At 40.0% G+C, this 14,414-nt stretch overlaps 1 pseudogene across 1 annotated transcript; it reads left to right on the top strand.

Annotated features, from left to right (window-relative positions):
* The first annotated feature begins 5,544 nt into the window (after window positions 1-5,544).
* LOC148002475 (large ribosomal subunit protein uL30 pseudogene) lies at window positions 5,545-7,188 on the top strand (annotated as a pseudogene). Its single transcript, XR_015632935.1, has one exon. The product of XR_015632935.1 is annotated as a large ribosomal subunit protein uL30 pseudogene (transcript).
* Window positions 7,189-14,414: the final 7,226 nt, after the last annotated feature.

A 14,414-nucleotide genomic window follows, 5' to 3' on the forward strand; every position in this document is an offset into this window, starting at 1 on the left:
GTCTTGATTCATTGATAAAGCAGAAACAGAAAGAAAAATCTTAAATTTCATATAGAAGCATGAAAGACCTCAGATAACCAATCATTCCGACAGAAAACAACAGTGGATGTTTCACCACATATGAACTCAAGTTATCCTAGAAAACAATAGTAATAATAAAACCAAAACAGAGGCATTAAAAACAGCCATGTAGAGCAATAGGATAGAAGACACAAATATAATCCCATAGGGTTATATCATGTGCTTTGGACAAAAATGGCAGAAACATACATTGGAGAAAAGCCGATCTCTCAAAAAATGGTGTTAGGTAGTTCTATTTCTACACAAAGAAGAAACTGGATGGGTATCTGTTGTTTACTAAAGTCAACTCAAATAAATCAAAGGCATCAATGCTACTTATTTAATTAAAAATTATATATGAAAAATTTAAAGACTAAGTAAAACTAATAAATTAAATGAAATAAAATTACCCCAATTCCAGAGCTGAACCTTGGAAATACACAGTGAATATATTTCAAGCTATAAACATAAACATTTCCTGTAAAGTGATTCATTTTTCTCAGGAATTCAAAACAATAAATGGGGTTACATTCAGATTAAGAAGCTTTATACAGCAAAGGAAGCAATTAGAGAAATGAGAGGAAGCCTTTGTGAGCGCTACATCTGGCCCTGCTGACAGAGGACTAATATCTAGAATATATAAAGAACACAAAAGGAAAAGAAATATCCTAAACACTTCAATCAATACATATGCTGATCAAAGTAAAAGTTGCCAGAAGGGGCAGTAGCATATAAAAATACAGAAACGGGTTCTCCATTGGGCATCAGAGAAGGGCAAATGAAAACAACATTTTAGGTTTCACCCCACTCCAGTGGGGACAGACATTACCAGGAGAACAGTGAGAGGCTCAGTCGTGGAAGCAGATAAAAGAAGGCTTACACACTGCTGGCGAGACTGTAAATTAGTCCTGCCACTATGGAAACCATAGTGTGGAGGCTGCTAAGAAAACTGAAAACAGAAGTGCCATCTGAGCCAGCCAGCTCTAACATGACTGGGCATACAGATGAAAGTGCGCCAACAGACCACACAGACATCTGCACAGGGCGTTTTACTGCCTTGTCATTTATAGTAGCCACGCTATAGAATCAGCCTAGGTGTACACACACACACACACACAGACACACATACACACAAATATACACATACACACACACACACAGACACACATACACACACACACACACAGACACACACACAGACACACATACACACACACATACACACAGACACACACACAGACACACACACAGACATACACACAGACACACACACAGACACACACAGACACACACACAGACACACACACAGACACACACACAGACACACACACACAGACACACACACAGACACACACACAGACACACACACAGAGACACACACACAGACACACACACAGACACACACACACTCACAGACACACACACAGACACACACACACAAACACACAGACACACACATTTTATATGTATAACAGAGTCATAAAGAATGTGAAACAAATAATGTGTCTTTTTTTCTCATTTTGTGAACTCTGGATTTTATATGGATATTTAAAACCTTATGTGAGTAGGAGACGTAATAGAAATGAGACTATAGAATGGCCGAGAAGGGGCAGAAAGTGATGGGACATGAATACAGTCAAAGTAAATAATGTTATAAGTCCTAACGTTATGTGCAGCAAAACATGCCAATAAATCATGAAAATATAAAGACTGTCAATGTTGAAGCAAAGAGGACACTTTGCCTCCACCAGGCAAGAAGGTCTAATACTCATTGCGCTTGTGAGATCACGTGTGGACAGTCTTTCCATTGACAAGCACATTTTGCTCCTATGGCCAGCTTCCAGTTAAGACTGTCTGAACAGGCAATCTGTGTCCTCTGCATTGTAGCTCGCTCTATTCTGTGGAGGACCTGCCTCCTGGCTGTGTCTGTATTTGTAACTGTGATATGTGAGTAGGGAGTACTCAGTTCCCATAGAAAGGAGATAGCTTTAGGGTCAAGACTGATGGGAAAGCCCATGGTGTTTGGCATTGTATCCATGAATACCATATTTCAAAAAGTACGTTAGGAAATAGTCCAGATTCCATTATAGAAAATAATAATAATAATAATAATAATAATAATAATAATAATAATACCTCATTTAAAGTTTGGCAAGGTGAGATTACATGTCCAAAGGCTTGTGTGACAGGTTCAAATCTCAGCATTGATATTTACTAACAGTTTTACATTGACTATGTCCTTTATTCTAGAAGACCCTGGACTTAATCTATAAACTTGAGATAAAATATTCCACCTCAGGGTCTTGAGGTATAGCTCAGTGATAAAATACTGGCTTGGCATATATAAGGCCTAAAGTTGTATCCCTAACAGAGATAAAAGAACTTTGGAAGACAAAGCATACCGTAAGGAAATTAGCCCATGGTAGCCATGCAGCACTGGTGACTACAGTCTTGAGTAGCATCCCTGTGCATTCAGAGGATAAGGATTGCTTGGTCCAGGCTTCTCAGCAACTTCATGCCTGTGGAATGTCAAACAAGTTGCTAATTTAATAAAAGTTTGGAAATGATAATGTCACAGCCAGTTTATTGAAAGATTATCTTTGAAAGATTCACTTCAAACAGATCAACCCAATAAAACACTGCTCCCTGCCTCCCTAGGATGGCGAGATTCACAAATCAGTGCAGTACCACAGGAGCCAGCATCATATTTGCTCAAAACGTACAACATGGAAATAACTTATGACCCACCAATATGCTTCCTGCATACATGGTCTAAACAACCAAAAAAGGCTATGTAGATATTTGTATGTCAGTGTTCATGGACTAATAGTCATTATAGAGAAATACCTGAAAACAGAAGGGTTCATAAACAGATGAATAGATAAAAAGATTCTATACACAAATCAACATTAAATGTCTAACCCATAAGATGAGATGAAGTTTTGATGCATGCTACAATCTGGATGGATGGAACTTGAAGACATGTCACGTGAACTTAGCCAGACGCAAAGGGAGTAACTCCTATATAATTCAACTGATACAGGGTGTCTATAGTAAGCAGATTCATAGACATGGAAAGACCCTCAGGAATTACTTGGAGATGAAAAGGAAGGCAGAACATTATTGTTTAAAGGAGAGGCAGTTTCTCTGTAGGGTAATGCAAAAGGTTTAGAGATTTGTGGTGGTCCAGATTATACAGCAGTATGGATTTAATGCATGCTGCTTTCTTGGACTTGGAATAAGAGCTGGTGCTGGTCCAAGAACTGAGTACAGAAATCTAGAACCCATGTTTAAAAAACAAAAAACTGCATTCAATGAGATATACCTACAATCCCAGAGCTGGGGTGATTCAGATAAGACCCTCGGGGCTTTCTGACAAACCAGGCTAGCCAGCCAATGGGCTCCAAGTTCAGTAACAGAGTATGTCTCAGAAAACGAGGTGGAAAGTAATGGAAGATGATACAGTACATCAATTGCTGGTGCACACACATGCACACATGCACACATGCAAATACATGCAGATAATCATGAACACCAGAGATATATACACGCAAATGGAAGAAGAGCAAAACCAGAATTTTTCTTACATGTATTTTACAAAAATAAAAATGCTTTGTAAGAAAAGCAGTTGGTGTCTAATTAAAAGTGCTATTTTAACAGGTTACACACTTTATAAGCAAACGAGCATCCATTGCAAAGTTAGTTATCGTTCTAATCCTTCTCTGTGTTACCCTCACCAATTCATATACAACACTCGGGATTATTTCCCCACAAATCTTATCAAGCTGTTTTATATAAATAGCAAAACAATAATAAATATGAATTCTTGTTTCTGTTTTTAAATGTATACCTTAAATATAAATTTTCCCATGTTTTTGTTCTTACATTTAAATATACAGATAAATATGTATCTGTAGAGGTATCTACTGCATAGAGAGATGCTATGTTACTGGTGGAGTGAATGTTACTTTGTAGATTGTTTTGAGTAGTTTTATATTTACAAAATTGTCTTGTAGGTATATTTATATGTTTCATCTATGTGCATAACTTTTACTGCGGGTTTAATCACCCCAGATTAGGTTGGCTGAAATCAAAGAGCAGTCACACACTCCCCAAGGTTGTAAATGTTTCTATCTGCTCAAAGATTTCCAAGAGAACTGCGAGATTTTGTTTTGCTCATATGATTATGAAATGACATCACTTGCTGCCTTTCCATTGAAATTTCCCTGATTATAAACATAGCTGAGCATAGTGACACTTGTTTAAATGTGATTTGCCCTGCCTTTATACTGATGTGAAAACATCCACATTTAAATGTGTTTAAAAAAAACCCAAAACAAAACAGGCAGTTAACAACAATGCATCAGACTGGGCTTGTGGTGGTAATATAATTGGAAAAAAAAGAGTTTAACATTTCCACTTCCATTCCCAAGAACACACTGGGCCACTGGATCTTCTCAGGGCAAACGTTGATTTTTCACTGTAGTATAGTCTGCTTTGAGTTGGAGCTCGGTGAAGATTTAGGGAGAACGCAGTCTGTCCTGTCCTTGCTGGATCCTAATTAGCATGAACAATGGACAGTGGGTCAGTCTTCTCCAAACCACTTTATGTATTGCCCTACCAAGAATTCATGAGTGCCCTGAAAGCCGCCCGTGAAAAGCTTAATAAAGGATCACTCGAGCTTGCAAATGTAACATGATATGGCTCTACCATTCCTTGTGGGGGAAGCACACGAAGCTATTCAATCATTCCTTCTGAGATGAGAATAAATAACATGGACACCACATAAATAGCATGAGCTGGCGGTGAGAGTAAGCTGTCATTCGAGGAGAGTGATGTGGCGCTCTCTCGAATGGTACAACAAATGATCGTACCCCAAAGATGGCAGAATCCCGACAGGTGGGCTTTGCCATCACGCTGCCTGCAGGTGCTTCCTTCGGATCACTTGCCACATTTGCAAAAAAAGCAGAAGGCAAGAGGTGGAATTTTGCTCACGTCTTTGAATCTTAGACAAAAAATGAAAATAGTTTCTGTTTTCTTTTTTCCCCCCATGACAAACTGGCATTATCCGCAGACCAGCTTGACATACTGCTGGTCCGCGGTCTAACTCTGTCTGAGGTAGCACTCTCTTTTTCACAAAGTTGTCAGGCTCAGAGGCCAGGAGGAAAAAGAATGGGGCTCGTCTAAGATTGCTGGAAGAGATCTTCTTCACATCCATTGTGGTGTGTCACTGTGAGTGGCCAGGGAACTTGGGTTGGAGAGGGACAAAGACTTATTCCTGAGACCAGAAATGGCTGCTGGTCAGAAGAAATATCAGAGGGACATGACAGATGCAGGATGCCTCTGATCAACTGAGTCCCCATCAGCAATTCCAAGTTTTTAACCAAGAAATATTGATTTATGTTTATCATGCTTTATGGCACTTTGGAGAAATTTGTAACACTTACATTAGAGAATGGATAGACCGGGAGCAAAGCCAATATGGGCCTGAAAAAGATGAAGTGTTGTCAGGAATAGTAGCTTTCACGTGTATTTTCTTGCTTTTGTATTTTACCCGAACTATTTAACATGAAAGAAGAAAATGAATATTGATTTTTCCCAGATTTTAAAAAAGAAGTGGCCTAAGATAAGCAAAACTAAAGGAGATTTTAAAGCCCATTTCTGCATCTATGTTGTCAACCATTAAAACCTAAAAGCATAAGTAAAATGCTTCTATATATGCTCACGACACACACACACACACACACATACATTCACATTCATATGCACACATGCACACATGCACACATAAGCAATTATATAAAATGAGGGTGTAAACAAAACTTAAAAAGGTATATATTTATTTCAAATATGAATGTTTTAATGAGGAACAAATAAAGAAAAATACTATGTGTTTCTGTAAAGAAAGTCTATCTTTCATAAGTAATAACTCCTGATAAACAGGAAAGTTTCAGGGAGTCAGCCTGGGATGCGTTTAAAAAACAAACAATTCTAACTTAAAACTGTTCGGACTGAAATGCTTCCTTTGGTAGTGCATGCCTAATCCTTAACTAACAGGGGAAGAGAAAGAAAAAGAAATCTATGTCATGAAGGCTGATAAGGCCATGATGGTGGCACCAGGGTCATTACAGGTGTGCTGGGATCCAGGGTTTCCTGAGAAACATCCCTCCCAGAGCTGGAGAAGGCACAATGGCTTGGAACACGAACTACTCTTCCAGAGACCTTTGGTTTGATTCCTAGCACCCGCAAGGTCGTTTACAACTGATACAATTCCTATTCCGAGAGAAGCTGACGCTCTCTTCTGGCCTATGTGGGCTTTGTCCTTTCACGGTGTGAATAGCCTTGTAAACAGACAACTACCAGGGAGATTGAAAAAAAAACAAAGAAGTCCTCTCCTTTCCCGGCTGGAACTAGAGAAGAAGAAGAAAGATGCCGTTGTGCCAGAAAACCTTAGGAAAAGGCAAAGGAATTCCACAGAGTTAAAGGTGAGGCGCCTGAGGAAGAAGTTTGCCATGAAGACACTGCGAAAGGCAAGGAGGAAGCTCATCTAGGAGAAGGAAGGCAAAGCACTCTCACAAGGAGTACAGGCAGATGGACCGGACTGAGATTTGGATGACTGGAGGGCACGGAGAGCTGAAGCGTCTGTGTGCCCGCAGAGCCAAAATGGCCGTTTGTCACTCAGAATCCGAGGTCTCGATGGCCTAAGGCCAAAGGTGCGCAAGGTATGCAGCTGCTTCCGTGGCGCCTTTGTTAAGCTCAACAAGGCTTCAGTGAACATGCTGAGAATTGTGGAACTGTACATTGCATGGGGGTACCCCAACCCGAAGTCAGTAAATGCGCTCATCTACAAGCAAGGCTATAGCAAAATCAATAAAAAGCAGATTGCCTTGACAGATAATTCCTTGATTGCTCCATCTCTTGGTATATTTGGCATCATCTGCATGAAGGATCTAATTCATGAGATCTATACAGTTGGGAAATGCTTCAAGGAAGCAAATAACATCCTGTGGCTCTTCAATTACCTTCCCTACATGGTGGAATGAAGAAAAAGACGACCCACTTTGTAGAAGGTGGAGATGCTGGCAACAGGAAGACCAGATAAACAGGCTTATTAGACGGATGAACTAAGGTGTTGCCTGTTGTATTTTTTATAATCTGGTCAGTTAATAGACAGTCACAGCTTGGCAAAACAGAAAAAAGAAAGAAAATAGTTGAAAAATATAAAACGTTCAACAGGTTCTGATTACTTTCAAGAAGGAAGGAAGGAAAAACGAAAGGCAGGGAATGAAGAAAGGAAGGAAGGATGAAAGGAAGGAAGAAAAGGTGGAAGGATAAGAAAAAGGGAAGAAGGAAGGAAGGAAAGAAGGATGGAAGGAAGGAAGGGTGGCCGGGTGGGTGGGAAAACAAATCTTTTTCCTGAGATCTCAAGGGTCTATCAGATTCTTGAGGATAAGGAAGAGATTCAAGTAGAAATCCAAAGCTGTAAGAGTATATAAGGTTAGTTTGTGAATCAAAAGAGCCTGAACAGTTGGGGAGTAACAGATCACATAGCAAAGCCTGAGGGTGTGTGCAAATACTGGAGGTGACAATATCCACGCTTTGATTCTATGGTCTTTGAACTATGTCCAGTGACTGGACTAGGTACCATCTCAAGATACAGACTGAACCTCATTTCCATCACTGGATCAGTTCATTTAGCAGTGACTAGAACAGAGAATTTGTGGAGCTGAACCGAGCATATTGCCCAGGTGCTCCAACCTTGACAGATTAAGATATCCTCCTACTTTTTCTGTTTCCAATTCTCCTAAGAGATGCAAAACACCCTGAATCTTGAATTGACATCTTGAGAGTGCTACTTTGGCTATTTTGGGGGGTGGAGGGCGGTGTAAGTGGTCAAAGGTGGTATTGATCATTGCCAGTTCAGCTGTAAAAAAATCAGGGAATTGACTTTTCCCATGCTGATTCCTCAAGATTGGTACTGAGAAGAAATGTCTTAGCTCTGTCAGAGTCAGAAGGCTTGGTATCTCTATTACAAATTTTAGGAAGACCAGGTTGGGTCTAATTGTTAACACAATCAATACCAGGGTGTGACATGTATGGTTAGCATCTAGAAAAATATTCCCCTTCCCAGAGAAGTTGTTTCAATGATTAAAGTAAGAAAAAAATTAATCAAACAAATAATTATCATCATCAATAGAGTCCATATGACCCATAGGCGTAGTCACATACCATATTATGCCATCATGTTAACCAGACAAAACATGGCAGGAGTTTGACTTGGGTTCTTGAGAAAATATTGAGTTGGGTTGCTTCTTTTGTGAAGTCTTACTTAAGTCTGGAACTCTCATAAGGCTGAGTTTGTGAGAAAAGACTTTAGGTTTTATCCTTGTGCACAGACCTGGAGCTACCTAAGTCCTTGTGGTGGAGAAAGAAGAGCAGCCTAACGGTATTTAGAGCTGATAAGGGATGTCTGTGTGTCTGCCTTTCCTTTTATGCCCTCTAGACCCAGACAAGGTTGTAGGTGCCCAGAATATTCAATAATGAATCTATCAGTGTGGGAAGACACCGTTGTACCCTGAAATGGTGTCTTGCCCAGGTTGATGTAAGAAAGTGGGGGAGAAAGAAGAAAAATTCCCCTTCTGGAAGGGTAATGATTTCTGCCACTGCACTGACAACCAGATGTGGAGAAATCACAGGCAACATCATGTGACCCCATAGTATGAGAACAGCTCATTGGATGTGGCACCCTAGGCTGAGGGGCCTGGGAAGAAAGTCTGCGTGGACACAAAGAAACTTTGTCATCTACCCATGGCTGCTCTGTGTGGCTGAAGGTAAGAAATCACTTTGGAGAGCCCATAGACAAAATATGAAATAGAGAAAAAAATCCCAAAGGCAGCTTGAGGGCACAAAGTGATGGTGGTTGCCAATGACTCTGAAGGAGAGCGTTCTGGAGTCATAAGTTCCTCAGAGTAGATAGGGCCTGCTAAGGTGAACAGGATTCCATCAGAGATACTGTATGAAGTCACAGCAACAAGGGAGGTCAGTGTCCCTTCACCAGGAAGGATAATTTCTGCTCTTTCCTTTTTCCATATGTGGTCTTCTCATGCTATTTGTAAGAACAGTTTTTTCATTAAGAGATCAACAAACAAAAGCTGTGTTTAGGATCAGGGAAGATAGGTCAATCACTAAAGAAAGGGCTTATTATACAAGTATGAGGATCTAATCCCATATTTATAAAACTGGGCATATTTGTGATCTCAATCTTATAACGGCGGAGTCAGGTGGATCCCATAGGCTCCTTGGCCAACGAGCTGAGGCAAATAAGAAATGCCCAGCTTAGTGAGAGACTCTGTTTTAAAAGAAGATAGACTCTTTCTGAGGAACATCTAAGACTGATCTTTGACCTCCATGCACTTGCACACATGTGCAAGTGAACTTGCACACACATACGTGCCTAAATATATTCCTATGCATGGGTGCATATGTGCATTTGTGCATGCATGTGTACATGAGAGAGAGAGAGTGTGTGTGTGTGTGTGTGTGTGTTTGTGATGGAGTCAGTTGGATTCCTAAGGCTCTTTGACCAATCAGCTGACACAAATGGGAAATGCACAGACTAGTGAGAGACAAAAACACTCCGTCTTTAACTTAATTAAGCTAGTTAATTATCTGTCTTATTAGGACACAGATTTTGTAGCCAGGTTCTCCCCACCAACATCTAGAGAGTACCAGTTGCTTCATTTCATTTTCATTTTGTTTTCATACAAAGATTCGTTTTCTGTAAGACCTCAATTTGTATCAAAGCATGCCAATCTCTAGCTTCTTTGCCAAAGAAAGCCTTGCCAAATTGAGATCGGTTTTGAAAAACCAAAGATAAATGAATGTGTCTTAAAGGTTTAATTGTATTATTTCCCTCTTTATCTCTTGATGACTTTGACAGATGGGACTCTCACAATATACTCATTGTTCAGCTGGAAACCCCATGAAGTTGTAACCTGAACCTCTTGTCCTGAGGCCATTTGATGGCCTTCTTCATCCAATGGTATCTGTGGACCCCAGTGGAGAGGTAGGTAAAGAGTTATTAAGGCATTTGAAATTGCTTTTAGCACACTGCAAAGTGGTTGGGCCATTTCAGGCCATGGTGGGGTGGCAGAATGCCCGACTGCCTACGTCAAGCAGTGTTTATAAATTAGAAATTACCAGCCTTTTGGTTCCTTGCTGATCAGTCAGAGTCCCTGGAATACTGTGCAGCCATGCCTGGGGCAGAATTGTTATTGGACCAAACAAAGCATAGCTCTTGGTTAATCAGTCATCATTTTTCTACCTGGTGGTGTTATTGGAAGAGATTTGGAAGTGCTTGTCTCTTCCATTGCAGAGTACGTGGCTAATTATTCTAACAAAATCAGGCATTAAAACAGTTCTTTGGTTATTTTTTGGTGAATCCCACACACTTAAGATAAATTTCAAAGAGACAGATGGTCCCATATGATGTATTTAATTCACCTAGATAAAAGGGGTTACTGAGTCCTTAATGCATCCTTGTTTGTTCAATGCATTTGAGACTATATTAAACTCTACAGGATACTAATAGATTCAATCTTCACAGCAACCCTGGGGAGGAAGTTATGACTAATGATCCCGTTTAACAGTTGAAGAAATTAAGTGTATTATATTTCTTGTGATAATAAAATACCTGACAGAAATTGCTTAGGGAAAAAAAAGAATTTATTGTGGTTCACTGTTTGAAAGGCTACAGTCTATCACCAGGTCAGGAGAGTGAGAGTGTGAATCTGATCCCTCTGTCTGCAGTCAGGGGGTAGAGAGAAATGAAGCTACTTCTTAGTTCCCTCTCTTCATTTTTACTCAGATTTGGATCCTGACCTGTGGGAAAGTGATTCCACATCTACAGTGCATCCTCTCTCCTCAGTCAGACTAATGTGGGTGTCCTCAGACGTGCCTGAACTGTGTCTTCTAGGTGATGTTTAGTTCCTATCAAGTTGACAATCATGATTACTCCTCACACTGAGATTCTTAAAACAATGTTAAGTTTCCAGAGGCATCGTAGGTGGGAAGCTGACACATGAAAGGAATAGAAAGAGTTTATGACTCCCTATTAGCTAGTGATCATATTACCTAAGGATCCACTTTGGGCTTCTAACAATCCCCTTTGATCAGGTTCTGCTAATTACTCCAAGGCCAGTCTTCTTTTAGGCTGCCAGAAGCAACTCTTGTTCTAAAAGAATCACTAGTCACCAGCTGCCTTCCAGCCCTGAGCTAGCCAGGATCACTCTTGAATGCATCTGAACTTACAACCTAGGCCGAGGTCAGGCTACCTCTGTCACTAGTTCTCTCTACTCATGCTGTCCTAAAACTACGATTTCACTGCTTAGTTCACAGACTGGTGGCAAGCTAAGGGTCACTGCTTTGGAATGTCTGGAAGAGTTTGTTGGTAAAGGGATTTCATAATATTAAAAAAAATGGCTGCATGGGATTGCTAACATAGGTTACTTACTGCTCTAATCCCAAAGACAGTAATGATGAAAGAGGCAGGCAAGAAAGCACAGGAATCACCACTGGTAACTCACGTGGATGTGAGCCTCCTAGGAACTCACCCACCCGATGGACAGAGGCAGAGCACAAAACTCTGAGCAAGTGTCTACTACTGGACACACCAGGAAGCTCAGAGAGAGACGAAAAGATGGCTGAACCCAGATGGGTCAAGTGAACTGCTGTAGAAAGTAGGTGTATCCCCCAGTGCCTTTTTCCTCCATTGCTGACCGACTGGCCTTCTCTGACTCTGTGAGAGACAAGGTTACCACCAAGACTGTCATCCAGTGAGGCTCTAGATAGGACAGCACCAGACATTCTGACCATGGATATACGATGGAAAATGAAGGCATTGAGAGATCATGGGCACACTAAATGTGGAGAATCCAAAGTCATCCCTTGTCTTTCTCCGAGTAGATATAGATCCAGGGCTGTCAGATAAATATGCCTGTTGGCAAGAAGAAGAAAGGATCAGATTTATTCTTCCCAGAGAAGCATTTGCCATCAATACCCAATTTCTTAGCTAAGTGGTGAGTTGTTAGACTATCAACATGTCTAATAAATGACCAGTTATTTAAGAAAAACCATAGTTATTAAATATGGAACCTAATGCACAGAAGAAATAACTTTAAAGGAAATAAGAAAAGACAGAAAAAACATCTAAATTTCATTATTCATAGTTTTCTACTTAAATACTAACCAGGTAGAGAAAAGTTGCATTAAAAAAATAATAAGTTTAGACAATGCTTGAGAACAAGAATGAATAGAAAGGGAACTAAAAAGTCATTAAATAGTTGAGAAAATTAGAGACTCCCAATCAGAGTTTCCACACACAGAAAGGAGGAATAACCTACATTTAGTAAATAGAGATGGAATGGTCAGACATATTGTGAAATAATAGAGCAAATTCCATAGAATTCCAGGTATAAGTTCTAAGATAGTTCCTGTATTATGGGAGAACTTTGTAAATATTTGGAGCACAAATTCTAAATAATTCATTTGCCTACATTGCCAGGAATGAAGAACCACGATTAGGAAAACCTAAGGCAAACAGTACCATGAAATCTTGCCAAGAGGTATCTGCATGCACTGTGATTTGGGGGGTTCTCAGGAGCCTCTAGAAGTTATAATCCAATAAATGAAGACTTAAATTGTTGAAGAATTAGCAATATAGATTCTATAGTACCAAAGAAAATTAGCAATCAGCCTTGAGAGCAAATTAAAGACATTTTTAGACATGTAACAATAACAAAAATGTCAAAGACATTACTTATCTCTGCCTGCTCCCTCCCATCCCTGAATGTACCACTTTTCTGGGAAGGTCCTTGGATGTGAGTCCCACACCAGAAAGAGTGAGTCAGGAAGTGAAAGCCCATGGTTAGAGAACCTAAGGAAAGTCCCAAGATGAAGATCAAGGATAGCCTTGGAAAATAACTTCTGAGAGTTAACTGTGCAACTAGTCCAGATAAAATGGACAATTGCAGACCTCTAGGAGAGGTCTCATTAACAAATGACACCAAAACATAAAATTAGTATGTTCAACTATGTAGGGGCTTAGAATTCTACCACACAGGTTATCTGTATATTAACGAAACACATAAGCAAATAAATAAGGTAATGATAAGTCCAGAAATAAATTGAATTTTAACTTAGAAATATATAAGAATAAATATGAAGAAAATGTAGCAAACATAAAAAATGCAAATATGGATTTTTTTTAAAAAGTCTTACAGAATTTTTATGGAAACATAAATATGTGTGTTAACACTGATGTAAAAATACTAAAATTAGTCTTGTCTTGAAGGAAGTAAGTAGACAACTTATAAAACTGACAAAAGTCTAGAAATAGCAGTGTTAGAGTGTGTTATTTAGAAATATGGATGTGAGTGGAAAACTAGAAGTGATTGCTCTGAGGCAGAGGAACAGCGGTGGGAAGCAGGGCTCGGTGCTACTCTTTAGGTTAAAGTTGTTTGCCCTTTAAACCAGGCATATAACTCAAAAGCAAACTTAGATTATGAAGGAGTCAACAAGGAGTGAGGGAGCATGGGGGGGAGAGAGGGAAGAGAAGAGAAATGTAGGGTGGGAATGCAGCCTATCAGGAAAACATCTAATGAACTGGTCTAGAGACTTTGGGATTTGCTAAAAATGAAATCTGACCATTTCAGGACAGTAGGCAAGATGTCAAGATGGAGGAGAAAGACCAGAATTGGAACTGTCTAAACTAGTGAGGAAACTGTGGAAGGAAGGCCTCCTGTAGCCACATGGCAAAGAGATGAGAATAAAATGTAAAGATGTGTTTAAGGCCTCCAAGAATACACAGAGCAATGCCTTCCTGAAACAGGGATATAGCCTCAAGAAGACGGGATGTTTACTTCAAGCATAGTGACAGTGTGCAGTGCAGATCTTTCCATTTTCTGTTACAGTGGGGACTGGGGAGACGTTAGAGCTCTTTTCTGCCTTGCAGAGATCATGTTTTCAATTCTCAGCATGCACATGGCAGCTCAGAAACACCCGTAACCCCAGTTATTGGGGAACCCACACGCTCTTCTGACCTTTAGAGACTCTTGCACATACACCTGCACGCACGCGTGAGCACACACATACACAAATAGATAAATCTTTTAAAAAGTGCTTAGGTTTCTTAAATCAGACACTACCCCATCCTGGAGGCCAAACCCATTTTACAAGATGGTAAGTAGATGCAAACCTAGGCATCACCTCTTTGTCCTGGCATCAAATCTTCCTCAGTATCTCACAGACAAAGTTCATGGGAGTTATCATTTATATTGTCTTGACAGTCTCATTTG

This window comes from Rattus norvegicus, chromosome 11 (genome assembly GCF_021556685.1).
Source record: "Rattus norvegicus strain SHRSP/BbbUtx chromosome 11, alternate assembly SHRSP_T2T, whole genome shotgun sequence".
NCBI lineage: Eukaryota > Metazoa > Chordata > Mammalia > Rodentia > Muridae > Rattus > Rattus norvegicus.